This window comes from Lepus europaeus, chromosome 3 (genome assembly GCF_033115175.1).
Source record: "Lepus europaeus isolate LE1 chromosome 3, mLepTim1.pri, whole genome shotgun sequence".
Taxonomy (NCBI): domain Eukaryota; kingdom Metazoa; phylum Chordata; class Mammalia; order Lagomorpha; family Leporidae; genus Lepus; species Lepus europaeus.
Genome location: NC_084829.1, coordinates 8489522 through 8505426, shown reverse-complemented (window position 1 = coordinate 8505426; position 15905 = coordinate 8489522).

Sequence of the window (15905 nt, the reverse complement as noted above, 5' to 3'; positions counted from 1 at the left end):
CCTGGATCCTGCTCTCTTCCCGTGGGCACTATTCAGATTTTTTTTTTTTTCTGGTAACTTGAGTAGACTGGCGTCAGGGCTTTGAGCTTCCCTCCCTCACTGCCCGCCCCTGCGCAAGGTGTCGTGTTGCTCCACTCCACCTTTGGGCTCCGCCCCTGAAGGTTAGTGTAGTGGGGAAGCAGCTCTCCTTTAAGCCCGAATGTAAACAAACAAGATGGCTGCTTCCCGCCGCTGCAGCTCCGATTTGGGGGGGGGGGGGGGTCCTGGATTGTTTAGTCCCTCAATTAGTCCCCCTGAATCACACACTCTTTCCGCAGGTGCTACTCACTCTGTTCCATTTTCTATTTCCTCCCCCACTCGGTCGTGCATGTCTCAGTGTCCATCCCAGGGTGGGCTGGGGGAAGGGTGGCAGTGGCTGGTGCAGTGGTGCCCAATGAGCGCCCTGTCTCACCTCGGCTTCCAGAGCTCCCCTTCCAGTGATGGCATGCAGATTCTGTGGCTGGGCTCCCGACTCTGCGGCTGGGCTCCCCGCGGCAGCTGGGTTCCCCGCGGCGGCTGGGCTCCCACAGCGGCTTGGCGGGGCTGGGCTTCCACGTGGTGGGTGACCTCGCTCTCCCCGTAGGTCCTCCGTGTCACATCCACTAGATCCAAGAGAGTTTCCTCTGCAATTTTTCCCTGAGCCTTTTCCTGAGGATAAAGTAACTCCACTTTTATTAAACTATCTTTTCCCAGACTATTGGTGCGTGCTCACTATTCCGCCATCTTCCACATTAGCTCTTTTTTGGTTTCTGTTCACATGGATTATCTTTTTCCATCCTTTCACCTTCAATCTGTGTGCATCTTTGTTGGTAAGATAGATTTCTTGCAGGCAGCAAATTGATCAGTTTTCTTTTTAATCCATTCAGCCAGTCTGTGTCTTTTAACTTTGGACCTGAGAACATTTACATTTAGGGTGACTATTCTTAAGTAACAACTTTGCCATGTTTCTGTAAATAGTCCTAATTTTGTCTTTTGGGTTTCTTTTTTGCTTTTGCTGGGTCATTTTCTGCATTAATCTTCTTTCATAGTGATATTCCTATTTCTGTGTTTCTATGTATAGCATAACCTTGAGCATCTTTTGTAGGGCTGGACAAGTAGTTACAAATTCTTTCAATTTCTGGTTGTTGTGTAAGATTTTTATTTCTCCTTCATTTATAAATGAGAGCTTTGCAAGGTACAGTATTCTAGGTTGACACTTTTTTTCTATTAGGACTTGGAATACATCTCGCCATTCTCTTCTTACTTGTAGAGTTTCCAATGAGAAGTCTGCAGTGAGTCTAACTAGATTTCCTCTGAATGTGATTTAATGTTTCTCTCATGCATATTTTAAGATTTTTTTTCTTTATGCTTTACTGTGAGGAGACTTAGTACAATGTGTCATGGTGAAGATCTTTTCTGGTTGTGTCTACTGCGAGTTCTGTATACTTCCTGTACTTGGATGTCTCTTTCTCAAGATCAGGGAATTTTTCCGTTATTATTTCACTAAGAAGGCCTTCTAATCTGTTTTCTTTTTCTACGCCTTCCAGAACTCCTAGGATCTGTATGGTGGGTCTTTTGATAGAATCTTGTAGATCTCCAAACATGTGTTTTAATTTTTTTAATTTCTTCTTCTTTTACTTGGTCAGACTGTAATATATTCCGAAATTTGTCTTCTAGTTCTAGTATTCTTTCTTATGTCTCACCTATTCTGTTGTTAAAGCTTTCCACTACATTTTTATTTCATCTATTGAATTCTTCATTTATAGCATTTCATTCTGACTTCTCTTTAATATCTCTTTTTCTTCGGAGTGCTTTTCATTTAGATAGTGAATTTGCTTCTGATTGCTTCTAAGTAATCTGATAATTTTCTGAATTCCATTTCTGGCATATCCTCAATCACTTCATATTCACCTTCTATTTATTAAAGAGTTGTAGTGATCTTTGGGGAGCTCATAGCATCTTCCTTATTCTTATTTATGGTTTTTCCCTTTTTTTCAGCATTTATATACTTCTTTTTTCTTTGGTTGCTTTTCTCTTTAATTTGTGTCTTTGTGCTTGTGGTGAGGTTTCCCTCTGATATAAGCTGTTATGTGCGCATTCCAAGAGGAAGCACACAGCCCCACATACTGGAGTCCAGTTCACTTCTTAATCATGGTTGGGGTGGGTACGAGCTTGATGCATGGAGCCCTGCCTACTGAGGCCCACTTGCTTATCACTGGTGGATGGAATGGGCTTGAGTTTTTGGTATTTGGGACTTTACCTTGTTGCACAGCTTACATTGTGGGGAAGAAATTACTCTGAAATATTGTGATCCTCATTCCTGGTTGTGGGGTGTGGTGAGGTGGCCCCCGCAATTGATGAGCATGTGCATGGGAGGCAAAGGCATCAGTCCCCGTGCTTACGTTCAAAAATGTAAGCAAACAACATGGTTTCTCCTAGCTGGGTTCTTTTGTGGGTGGTGGGCGTAGATGGGTAGGAGGATGCCTGACCTCTTTGTTTGTTCCTCTAAACCTTTTCTTTTTACCAACATGGAACTTCAAATCTAGTTCACTATGTTCCCTATCATGCTGCTATCTGCAACTCCATGGACCCATGATTTCCCATCTAACCTGTTCATTGGAGGCTGGCGCCAGCCTCCCCATTCTGCACCTCTGCTGCATCTCCACTGCTTCCCTTTCTTATTTGTTCCTTCAACGTGGACCTGCCAAGTCTCTGTTGGTTTCCTGGGTTTCCTGCTGTGAATTTCCTATGGCTCTATCATGTATCCTCTCTCTTCTTTAACTGTCTATTTTGTCCCACTTGACTCACATCATTCTGTTGCTATATCATGATCTTGGGAACCTCCCCAAAATGATTTTTAACACCTTTTCTGACTTTGGGATTCCAAGATGGTGAACTAAGAATGACACATTTCACTAGGCTAGGCATAAATAGTAAAATAAAAAGTGTAGGAAGTGTACTCTCAGGTGAGAATTAGAGAGCAATCTGCATGGGAAAGCCTACAAAAGCAAGAAAGAACCATGAACCTTTCTGGAATGCATTGGCATACTGCACAAACAAGGACACAATACACACAACTGCAGCAAACAGCCAGAGTGGCTGGCAGCTTAGAGATGGAGGTGAGACAAGACTGCAGCAATACATGGTGATATAGCTGGAAGAAGAGCATGGTGTGAGTTCAGACTGGAGCCCTAGGAGCTGGCGGTTACTAGTGGTTACCCGAATACCCAGTGGAAATAAAAGGGGCAGATTTATTTCACCCCAACTTCCTCACAACAGCACCCACTGCCCAGCTGAGAAAGGATGGAGCCATTTTGGGTTTCGGTGACAGCTGCAGAAGCCTCTGTGAGCTTGCACGGCAACTGGCTGAGATAGGATGCCATCTTGTTGGCAGGGAGAGGATAACATCCAGAAAATGTTTTTTTTGTGATGATGATCCAGAGATTTTAGAAGAGAGAAAATTCTACAATCGCTACTGACTTTGAGCCTGGCTAGGAGGATTGAAAGGTGGCTGGGCACTCACATAGGACTGTGAGAAAACACCAGCCTCCCAACATATCACAAGCTGTGAGGATCAGGATGCCTCAGCAGAGCTGGCTCAGGGAACATCTGTCTCTCTGTTAACTGGACAGCTGGCAGGGCAGAGCAAAACCTCTACACCCAGCAACTGTGGGAGCCTTGTGTGCTAGACCATGGGGACTCTGGCTACATGAGAGGGAGCAGAGTTTATCTGGGTCTCTGAGCAACCACTGGTGTGGCTCCACATTCTCAGAGCTCTGCAGTTGCCTGGGGCAGGTCATTGCAACAGGAACCATGCTCACAATAAGGACTGCACAAATCATTTGTGTGCTTCATACAGCGGCACAGATGAGTATTAAACAAACTAGGGGCTAACACCCGGACATTGCTAAACTTGGAAGAGAAGAGGTGAGGGGGTGATCACACCAACAATCCCCATTCTGTGATTATTCCTTACATTCTGTTAACAAGAGGAGATCTACCACATTCAGCTTGGATGTTACACTGGATACTCACCCTACCCTGGAGCACTGACCACAGCTCCCTGGCCACACCCAGTACACAGCTCTTGATAGTCACTGGAAATGCAGACATTCCACTAAGCTACAGAGGAATAGCTCAAAGATAAAAGCCATTTGAAGAAAAAAATGCCTAAAAATAAACACAGAAATTCAGGAAACAAGATTAAGGAAGACACCATGGCCCTCACCAAAGAACACAACATTTCAATATTAGAATGTAAAGATGAAGAGATTGATGAAATGCTAGAAATGAAATTCAAAAGATTAATCATAGGATTACTCAAAACCAATTGGAAGCAAATCCATAAACTAAATAAAACAATATACTTCATGAATGAAAATTTTTCCCATGAAATTGAGACTTTAAGGAGAAGTAACAATGAAATATTAGAAATGAAGAATTCAATAGATCAAATAAAAAATGTGGTAGAATGCCTTAGCAAAGCTAGGTGAGGCAGAAGAGAAGACAAATCTTTAGAAATCCTTCAGTCAGACTAAAAAATTAGGAAGAAGTTAGAAAACTTAAAAACAGTATTGAAGATTTATGGGATACTATCAAATGGCCCAGCATTTGGGTCTTAGGAGTTCCTGAAGGTGTGGAAAGAGAGAATGTTCTAGTAAGCCTATTTAGTAAAATAATTAGAGAAAACCAATTTGGAGAAAGAAAGGGACATTAAAGTGCAGGAGGCATTTGACATGACTGGAAAAGATCTTCACCGTGACACCTTGTAGTCAAACTTTCCACAATAAAAGATAAGGAAAAGTTTCTAAAATGTGCAGGATGAAAATTCCAGATCACTTTCCGAGGATTTCCAATTAGACTCACAGCTGACTCCTTATCAGAAAACCTACAGGCTGGAAGAGAATGGTGAAACACAGTTCAGGTCTTGAGAGAAGAATACTGTCAACCGAGAATACCATACCTTGCAAAGCCCTCATTTATGAATGAAGGTGAAATAAGATCTTCCATAACAAACGTAAATTGAAATAATTTATCACCTCTCTTCCAGCCTTATAAAAGTTGCTTAAGACTGTGCTACACACAGAAACACAGAGAGATAGCCATCATTAGGAAAGAAAATGAAGGCAGAAAATATCCCAGTAAAAGTACAGAAGAAATCTAAATTAAACAATAGAAATATTTGTGGGAAAATGGCAGTGCTAAGTCATTACTTATCAACAGTCACTTTGAATGTAAATGGCCTCAACTCTCCAGTTAAAAGAATGGCTGAATGGATTTAAAAACAAGACCCATCTCTTTGTTGCCTACAAGAAACTCATCTCACCAACAAAGATACACACAGACTAAAGTGAAAGGGTGGAAAAGGATGAGAAGCTTCTGCACTGCAAAAGAAACACTCAGTAAAGTGAAGAGGCAACTGACAGAAAGGTAGGAAATATTCACAAATTATGCCACTTATAAAGTGTTAACATCCAGAATCTACAGAGAGCTCAAGAAATTCAACAATAACAAAACAAACAATCCAGTTAAGAAATGAGCAAAGTACTTGAACAGGAATTTTTCAAAAAGGGAAATATAAATGGTCAAGAGAAACATGAAAAAACGCTCAGGATCACTACTTATCAGGGAAATGCAAATCAGAACTACGAGGTTACACCTCATCCCAATAAGAATGGCTCTCATAAAGAAATCAACAAACAACAAATGCTGGCCAGGATTGGGGAAAAGGTACCCTAATTCACTATTGTGGGAATGTAAAATGGTGCAGCCATCATGGAAGATAGTATGGAGATTCCCCAGAAATCTGAATACAGACTTACCATATGATGCAGCCAACCCACTCCTGAGAATTTCCTCAAACCAATAGAAATCAGCATATGAAAGAGTTATCTGTATCCCATGTTCTTTGTAGTGTAATTCACAATAGCTAAGATTTAACAGCCCATCAACTGTCGACTAGATAAAAAATTATTGCATCTATAAATTATGAGTACTATTCAGCAATGAAGAAAAAGAAAGCCTATCTTTTGCAACAAAATGGACACAACTGCAAACCATTATACTTAGTGAAATAAGCCAGTCCCAAAAAGTCACATACCAAACATTTTTCCTGCTCTGAATTAACTAATAGAGTACCTAAAATATAGTCCAAATGGACATTTTGAGATTCATTTCTTATTTACAGCTCTTTTCTCGACTGTTGAGAAACATTGATTGTTTTTTTCTTCATACTATTTACTGAACTCTTATTTAGTGTGTGGTTAACTTTACATTCATCAAGTAAACTGAAAGTAGATGTCTTTAAAAATTAAGAGTGGGAATTGGAGAGGGAGCAGAAGGAAGTGTTGGAGCATGGGCAGGAGGGACATATCACTATATCTTCCTAAATCTGTACATCTGAAATACATGAAACTTATTTAAATAAAGTTTTTTTTCTTTTTTTTATTTAGTAAATATAAATCTCCAAAGTATAGTTTATGGATTACATTGGCTTGCCCCCCCATAATTTCCCTCCCACTCTCACCCCTCCCATCTCCCGCTCCCTCTCCCATTCCATTCACATCAAGATTCATTTTCAATTATCTTTATATACAGAAGATCAATTCAGTATATATTAGGTAAAAATTTCTTCAGTTTGCAACCACACAGAAACACAAAGTGTAAAAATACTGTTTCAGTACTAGTTATAGCATTACTTCACATTGGACAGCACATTAAGGACAGATCCCACATGAGAAGTAAGTACACAGTGACTCCTGTTGTTGACTTAACAATTTGAGACTCTTGTTTATGGCATCAGTAATCTCCCTAGGCTCTAGTCATGAGTTGCCAAGGCTATGGAAGCCTTTTGGGTTCACTGACTTCAATCGTATTCCGACAGGGTCTAGTGAAAGTGGAAGTTCTCTCCTCCCTTCAGAGAAAGGTACCTCCTTCTTTGATGGCCCCGTTCTTTCTACTGGGATCTCACTTGCAGAGATCTTTCATTTAGGTCTTCTTTTTTTTTTCTAGAGTGTCTTGGCTTTCCATGCCTAAAATACTCTCATGGGCTCTTCAGCCAGATCCGAATGCCTTAAGGGCTGATTCTGAGGCCAGAGTGCTATTAAATATAGTTTTAAAAGTAAAAAATAAAAAGATTTTCTGCCTGATGAAAAACATTGTACATATAAATATATATATTTTTTCAAAAAGTCAAATTAAAGGGCAATTAAATGTTCCAGCATTTTTTAAAATTTATTTGACAGGTAGAGTTATAGACAGTGAGAGTTAGAGACAGAGAGAAAGGTCTTCTTCCGTTGGTTTACCCCCCAAATGGCCGCCATGGCTGGCGCTGCTTCCTCCTGGTCGCCCATGCAGGTGCAAGGGCCCAAGGACTTGGGCCATCCTCCACTGCCTTCCCAGGCCACAACAGAGAGCTGGACTGGAAGAGGAACAACCGGGACTAGAACCCAGCGCCCATATGGGATGCCGGCACTGCAGGCAGAGGATCAACCAAGTGAGCCACGGCGCTGGCCCTTGTCCCTGCAATTTAAACTAACCAGAGGAAAGATAGCCAGGAGAAAGAAAGGATGTCTTCCACAGTCTGTCCAGTGGAAGAATTATATTGGGTCTCATTGGGTTCCCAATAAGTAGATAGTGAAAAGCAACAGTCCTGGGCATGGATGAGGATTCAATCTTCATACAGAATATTCTTAAACTCTTGTCATAAGAAGTGAGGACTGATCCTTATTGGTTGCACAACTTCCAAAAGTTAATTACTGAATTATGTCACTTTAGCTCATTCATTCCAAAGGTTGCCATGACTTAGGATTTGTTTGTCATTAATTAAAATTTTTCTTCTTTCCTGTAATGGGAATATGCAGTTAATGCCAGAACCTAACATTTACCTTCTTAAAAATAGTACTTGCAGAACAGAACATAAACATTATTTTACTTAGGATTCTTTCTTCAGCTTTCAAAAGGAGATGATCACAAATTAAATATGACTAATATTTAACAATTTACTAAGCCTAGGTTTGATATTTATAGCTTCTTTGCATACAGATGCATAACAACTGTCATAACCATATTTGTCATACATATGTTATTAAAACATTTTCAAGGATTGTGCAAATGGTTCTGTATAAATTATCTCATAAGAAACCTAGGAGGATGGCTGATGCCACAGCTCAATAGGCTAATCCTCCACCTGCAGCACCAGCACCCCGGGCTGTAGTCCCGGTGAGGGCGCCGGATTCTGTCCCGGTTGCTCCTCTTCCAGTTCAGCTCTCTGCTGTGGCCAGGGAGTGCAGTGGAGGATGGCCCAGGCCCTTGGGCCCTGCACCCGCATGGGAGACCAGGAGAAGCACCTGGCTCCTGGCTTCGGATAAGCACATGCGCCGGCTGCAGCATTTCAGCCACTGCAACCATTGAGGGGTGAACCAACGGAAAAAGGAAGACTTTTCTCTCTGTCTCTCTAACTCACTGTCCACTCTGCCTGTCAAAAAAAAAAAAAAAGAAAAAGAAAAGAAAGAAACCTAGGAGATAGTAATGGAAATAAAACAAAGCTCAGAGAGGTAAACATGCCCAACGTTGTAAAGCTATTTAAATAAACTTTTAAAATACCCATAACTGAATAGTTTACTCTCATATCCATAAGACAAATTAATTATACCCTTTGAAATAGCAATATTATATGAACCATTAGTTTTGCTCCTATCATATACTAATTTATGATCATTAGAAGTAGGTGTACACTTGAATAGGCAATGGCCATATAATCTGATAAAGGATATAATGTATTTCCCCAGAATGAAAGGCCATCGAGGTATCCACCATGCTTTTTCTACAATTTTAGGGGCTGGAAAGTGTTCTGTAGCTTGTATATTGGCTTGAGAATCCATGCATCTTAGAGAAGCAGAAGCTCATGGCTGGCGCCATAGCTCAATAGGCTAATCCTCTGCCTGTGGCACCAGCACACTGGGTTCTAGTTCCAGTCAGGGTGCCAGATTCTGTCCTAGTTGCCCCTCTTCCAGTCCAGCTCTCTGCTGTGGCCCGGGAGTGCAGGGGAGGATGGCCCAAGTGCTTGGGCCCTGCACCCCATGGGAGACCAAGAGAAACACCAGGCTCCTGGCTTCGGATCAGCATGGTGCACCGGCGCAGCGGCCATTGGAGGGTGAACCAATGGCAAAGGAAGACCTTTCTCTCTGGCTCTTTCACTGTCCACTCTGCCTGTCAAAAAAAAAAAAAAAAAGAGAGAGAGAGAGAGAGAAGCAGAAGCCCAAGTCTAAGATTGACCCTGAACAGACCCTTATGCTAGTCCCCACATTCTACAGCCTTGTGCCTCGAACACTTTTGGACCTAAGAAACAGTTTATCTTGGAAATACCAAGAAAGACACTTGCTATAAATTTCAAAACCTTTATAGTCTATGAGGCTATAAAGATAATTTACTAAATAGCCTGCTTTTGTTCTTTACTAACATATACTGGAAAACACAAAACACAGAAAAGAGATAACTGTAATGTGTGCTTTCTGAGCTATGACTGGTGAGCTCTTTGGAAACAAGTACTTCTTTACTGTACTGCTTTTGACTTTAAACATCAAAAGCATTGAGCTCAAGGAGATCATGGTATGTCCAGAGAGATCACTTCTTGTCTAGGCAAGTAGGGTGGTATTAAGGGAGACCTTAGCACTCTTTTAGATTCTTCTTGTTTGCATGCTATCAATATGTAAAATAATCAAGCAGAACCAAAATTGAGACTACTCAAAATATATTCCTTCATAAAATAAAAGTTTAGCTGCAAAATTTTAATCATGGTATGAAACTTATATATCATTGTTTCATTTCATGTTACCTCTTGACAAGTTTTAAATTCTAAACATTTTATTTATTGTGAGATCTATAGGAGAAGTATAAACAATATAATAATAATAAAATAAATAAATATAAACCAAAGCCTCAGGTTCACTTTTTTAGCCTTAATTCTGAACGTTATAATATCTTGCTTGGATTTTTTTGATGCTCTCCCATCTTTTAACTAATGTCTAATGTCGGGATTTCTAAGTCTTAAGATTCTATATTTTCTCATCATCCAGAGTCTGGCTTTATAATAAAATGCTTCACTAAACTCCTCTAGAGCCCTTGTCCCTCTACACCTATTTCTCCTTTATCTACAACAATACAAACCTGAGGAATTACTAAGGCCACTGCTGCTGAGTATTTCATTTTGCAGGACCCACAATACAAGAGAAGAAAGAGCAGGCAGATTGGAGTCCTACTGGTTTATTTGGACAGTGATCCCAAGCAACACTGGTAAGAAAATAGGGAATGAGAGCATGCAGGGAAAGAAGTCAACAAAAGAAACCTTATCAAGCAAGTTACTACTCAAGTGACTATAGATTTGTGCCCCTGAGAAGCTGTAAGAGATACTCCTGCACATGTGCCTGGGTGTCGTTCCCATAGACCCACCCCCTCCTTTGGGTCTGTAATTGAGTGCTGCTGCCGATGAGGTATTTTCTCAACATTTCAAGACTGGATGTGTCCAGACTATAGCAGGCTTCATTAGACAGATGACACCCTCAAGGAAATGAACTTGGCTTCCTGCTATCAGGCATCAAACCCAACTGTACAGAAACGGTAAGGACCATGGTGAAATGGGTGGCATTTGCTCTGTTCATCATGGAATTTGTCAGAATAAGAGTGCATGTTTGGGAACTATTAAAATATCTGAAAATATTCTTCAATTAGCATTCCACAGGATATTCAGGGAACATTACCAGTGAATATTTAGATGTAATTTCCAATAATCTTTACCTTTCAGGATTCAGATGAGAGAAAGAATAGTCTCTCACTATCAAAATATTAGCTAATTCATACCACGCTCTATATTCAGAATATATTCCAATATACAGCTTCCCATCTCCCTCTAGACCCACCAGTTCTAAATTTTTACTCAAGTATATGATTTTCTCTCACTTGGGCATAACATATATACAATCCTGAAAATTATAGATATCCCTAACATTTGCTCATAGTTCATTTAAAATAGTTATATTAGAACTAAAAGCAAAAAGAACATATTGAAGTTACATGCTGAGTGATATAATTGTCTGAAATTACTGTAGATCAAATGTAAAAGTAGATAATGTTCTTGTGAATAATTGGGAATTGATTGCATTTCTTCAAATCAGTATTGTCTGTTTAGATTGTAAATGCCTGGAGGTTAGGGATAATTTTATTTAAATTTCTTTGACTTGGTGCTTAACAAAATCACTTTTTAAATTACTTATTAATATTATGATTCTAATAATCTTCAAAAATTCTTCTAGGGTCTTATTACAGTCAACAGCATGGACTTGTTTTATTAAAGTTCAGGTATGATGTATTTATTGGTTCTCTTGAACACCATGCAAGATGTTCAGAAGTTTCTCACGAACTAACTTCTGCCTAAATTGTTCTGCAACTCCACATCCAAGTTCAGTTTAATTTAGAGACCACCATGCACTTCACAGAAAAGTCATCTTGGTAGCTATTCAATGCTCAGACTTGCCGCATTTTCTTCTTGACTCAGGCACCTAGTAGAATTAAACTTCCCAGGTCTTTTGAGCTTGGAGAGGACCCTGAACTAGTTCTGGATAAGAATGAATTATATGAGTGATTCAAGACCAAAATATTCAATTGTTGGCTTGAGATTATCCAGAATTCTCTTTCCTTTTGCCAACCAGTTATATCCCAAAGAGACAATTGCTCCATCTCCAAAGTAGGTTCTGAAGTGAAGACCCATGGAGCAGAGATACTTCATATTGATCCAGGTCAGATATTTAGCATGGATGAGAAGTCAACTTTGGGATTATAAACAACTAAATTTGGGGGTTGTCTGTTGCTCTCAATCTCCACTCAATCCTATTCTGCTGCAGGAAGCCAGCCTTTAGGAATAAAACAACTAAACCTCTTTTCCTCTGGCTTCTGGTTGGGTTCGACCACTACAGAGGTCTGGCAGATTAGAGGGAGACAGGAGAGTGAGATGAGAGTATCTGTACTCCCTTCATTTCCCCTTCTGTGATCACCTTGAGCTGCTGTTTTTTTCCATGAAGAACCTGGCTCTTCTAAAGGTGGAACCATACCTTCAAGCCCAGGGGTGGGAAAGACCCTGCATTACTAGTATTGGGGTGCATGCCAACTCATGGTTCTCCTATTTCCCAACTGTATCTTTGTAAGTACTCCCTGTATAATAGATTCCATGAATTACTCTACTGGAATGAGTCATGTGTTTCTTGCTGCCACACTAAGTAATACATTATTTTAGCCTATATTTTCTGGCTTAATCATTATATCAATATGAAGTCACATTGTTCATACAGTGTTCTTCCTGATGAACTATGGTTCTCCAATCAGTCTTGCCAAAGTCTAGAAGACTGGAAGAACTCATTCTACATTAGTTACAAGATGTAACTCTTTCTCCTAGACAACAATACCTTTGTATCTGAGACAGCAATAGCAGTCTACATCACAAATCTGATGTTCCACCGCCAGACCCCTGTCTATTTTAAGATTGCAGGACTGATTACTTAATACTTTTGGAACTTTCAAAAGCACAATCTTTGATATTATTTCTTCTTCCTAGTATTATCTCTGTATCCTTCCTTAGGTTAGGTTACCTTTTATGTAGTATGTTGAAAGCAAAATATCCATAAAAATAGTATTCATGGAGAATTTATTTATATTCCAAATACTGCATCTTGGGAGGGCTGATGTGCCTCTGGTATATTAATAAAATAATTTATTTATTCAAGGTAAAAGGGGAGCAGATTATTTACCCACATGAAATTAAGGCACATGTGTTTTATGTCACACTTTTTTTTTAAATTTATTTATTTGAGAAGTAAAGCCACAGAATGTGAGAGGGAGAGACAGAGAGAGAGGTCCTCCTTTGTTGGTTCACTCCCTAGAAAGCCGCAATGGCTGGAGCTGCACCAATCTTAAGCCAAAAGCCAGGAACTTCTTCCAGTTTCCCATGCAGGTGCAGGCACCCAAAGACTTGGGCCATCCTCTACTGCTTTCCCATGCCACAGCAGAGAGCTGGCTTGGAAGAGGAGCAGCCGGGACTAGAACCGGCACCCATATGGGATGCCGGCGCCGCAGATGGAGGATTAACCAAGTGAGCCACGGTGCCGGCCTTCATGTCACACTTAATTGTTCAATGATATCACCTAAGGAAAGTCATGAACAGGATCTCAAACACATACATTAAAAGTTCAAAAACATAGAAACTAGCAAATTACAGATTATCATCTGTAGAATATGTTCAAAAGCACCTCTTTACAAGTCTATATTCAAAGCCATAATAAATGAAAGTGATTTTACCATTACAGATAATTTATGTTTTATGTTAAATTGACTTGTCACATAACTATAAAATTCCACTGTGGTATAACGGGTAAAGCCACTGCCTACAGTGCCAGCATCCTAGATGAGCACCAGTTCTAGTCCTGGCTGCTTCTCTTCCGAACCAGCTTTCTACTATGGCCTAGGAAAACAGTAGACGATGGTCCATGTCCTTAGGCCCCTGCATCCACATGGGAGACCTGGAAGAAGCTCCTGGCTCTCCTGGCTTCAGATCAGCCCAGCTCCATCCACTGCAGGCAATTGGGGAGTGAACCAGCAGATTAAAGACCTCTCTCTCTCTCTGCCTCTCCTTCGCTCTCTGTGTAACTCTGACTTTCAAATAAATAAATATATCTTTAAAATTCCATTCCAAGTTTGTTGGAGATAAATGAACAGTCACTCCCGCTGAAAATCGCAATTTTGTGTTTCCTTCATGGAAATTGCTTCTTTATCCATTAATTTCAATATTTTTTACTGTTTCACAACTTAGAATTCTTTCCATATACAGTGGTATGTATACAACTTACAGAGTTCTTTAAAGACCCAATGACAATAATGAACACTGTACCCAGAGTTATGTACATGGACCAATCACAAACCACTGCATTCAATTCTAGAGGGGTCATTAACATCCTGAAATAGGATTCTTCCTGACATCTATAGGTTAATCATTTATGATATAATTCTTAAACTGTATATGACAATAATTTTTATCATCTCTAAGTCAGTCTGCTTTGAAATGGGAATCATTATCCCAATTTTCAATTAAGAAAAATAATCTGCAAAGAAATTCAATGTCTCCAAGTTACATAACAGAATATGGGCTCAGACTTAAGCTTTTTGATGCTATATCAGATACTTTTCCATCTGTCCCACGTGAACCCCTACGTACATTCTACTATAAAATATTTTACATAATTAAATAGAGTCAAATTTACTGAATAAGATTCCCAAAATATACATTTTTTTCTGAATAAATAATTGGAGACTAAAAATACCATCTGGTCTTTATATCATAGATCTATCTTGTTTCAACACTCAGTTGAATCTCTAAAATTCATTCTCTCAGAATCATTTCAGGTTTATTGTGCAGTGTTATATAAAATTAAAGGGAAATATCTATGACTTATGACTTAATACTTAAACAGCTTTTGCTTTAACTGTTATCTCAGCAGCCATGCATAGCACACCACCTTGGGCACTGAGCCCACTGCTATCGTCCTGTCCACTCTTTCCTCACTACCTTCAAGCAGACTCTCAAGTTTGCTGAGCAAGAATACTCAAAGCCTCTACTTTATTATTCAGTTGAGCTATAGGAAATTACAGTTCTAGTAGACTAGAAACAATGGAAGACTATCAGTTAATATCATTTAATCTTATTTAGTTTTAGTGCCTTGGCCCGTCGGTGTGTACCTCTCATCATGAGGAGAATATGCCCACTGGGCTACTCATAAGAAAACCTGGTTCTTCTGTATTGTGCTCCTTAGCAAGTACATTATTTCAAGAGAATCACTTAAGGTCTCTTAGCAACAATTTCCTCATCGTAAAATGAGGACAGTAAGGTTTATAATTGAAGGATCAAGGAAAAGTATCCAAGAAGATAATGTTCCCTGTGAATGTCCCCCAGACATCTTTAAAGAACCATTCGCATTTAAGTTGCTGTCATTAGAGACAACAGAGATGTCATCATCAGCGAAACCAGCATTAAAGTGTTTAAGAGTTGGAGCAGTGAGATCATATATCCACTAAAATACTCAATGCCATGGCCGGCCCTCATTATTCTCATTATTACTTCTCACAGGTTTGTGCTGCTTTGTTACATGACCATGACCACCTTCGGGTGACTCGTCTGGTCAGCTTCGCAAAGGGGATGACAATCTTATTACCGCAATGAACCTAGGCCAACAGATGAGTCACTTAATAGGCCCAGTGAACCTGAATGATGCAGTTACTTACTGGTAGAAATTGCCTGATGGATTTACTGCTGGATATTAAATGACCACTTCATTATAAATAACACCAATCTAATGTTACTATAATGATTGCAACAGTTGTAAAAAATATTACCTTTATACCTATATAAATAGAGATCATTTATTTATAAACAGTGCATCTGGGATTTTTAAAGATATTGCGGTAAAATTATTTTTAAAGATGTTGAATGTACTAGGTCTTATTTTTAACAACTTTCTTACCATCTAATGTTTGAGGGAAAGATGTTACAGTATACCTTTTTTTTTTTTTTTTTTTTTTGACAGGCAGAGTTAGACAGTGAGAGAGAGAGAGAAAGGTCTTCCTTCCTTTGGTTCACCCCCAAAATGGCTGCTATGGCCAGCATGCTGCACCAATCTGAAGCCAGGAGCCAGGTACTTCCTCCTGGTCTCCCATGGGGGTGCAGGGCCCAAGCACTTGGGCCATCCTCCACTGCCTTCCCGGGCCACAGCAGAGAGCTGGACTGGAAGAGGAACAACCAGGACAGAACCGGTGCCCCAACCGGGACTAGAACCCCAAGTGCCGGTGCC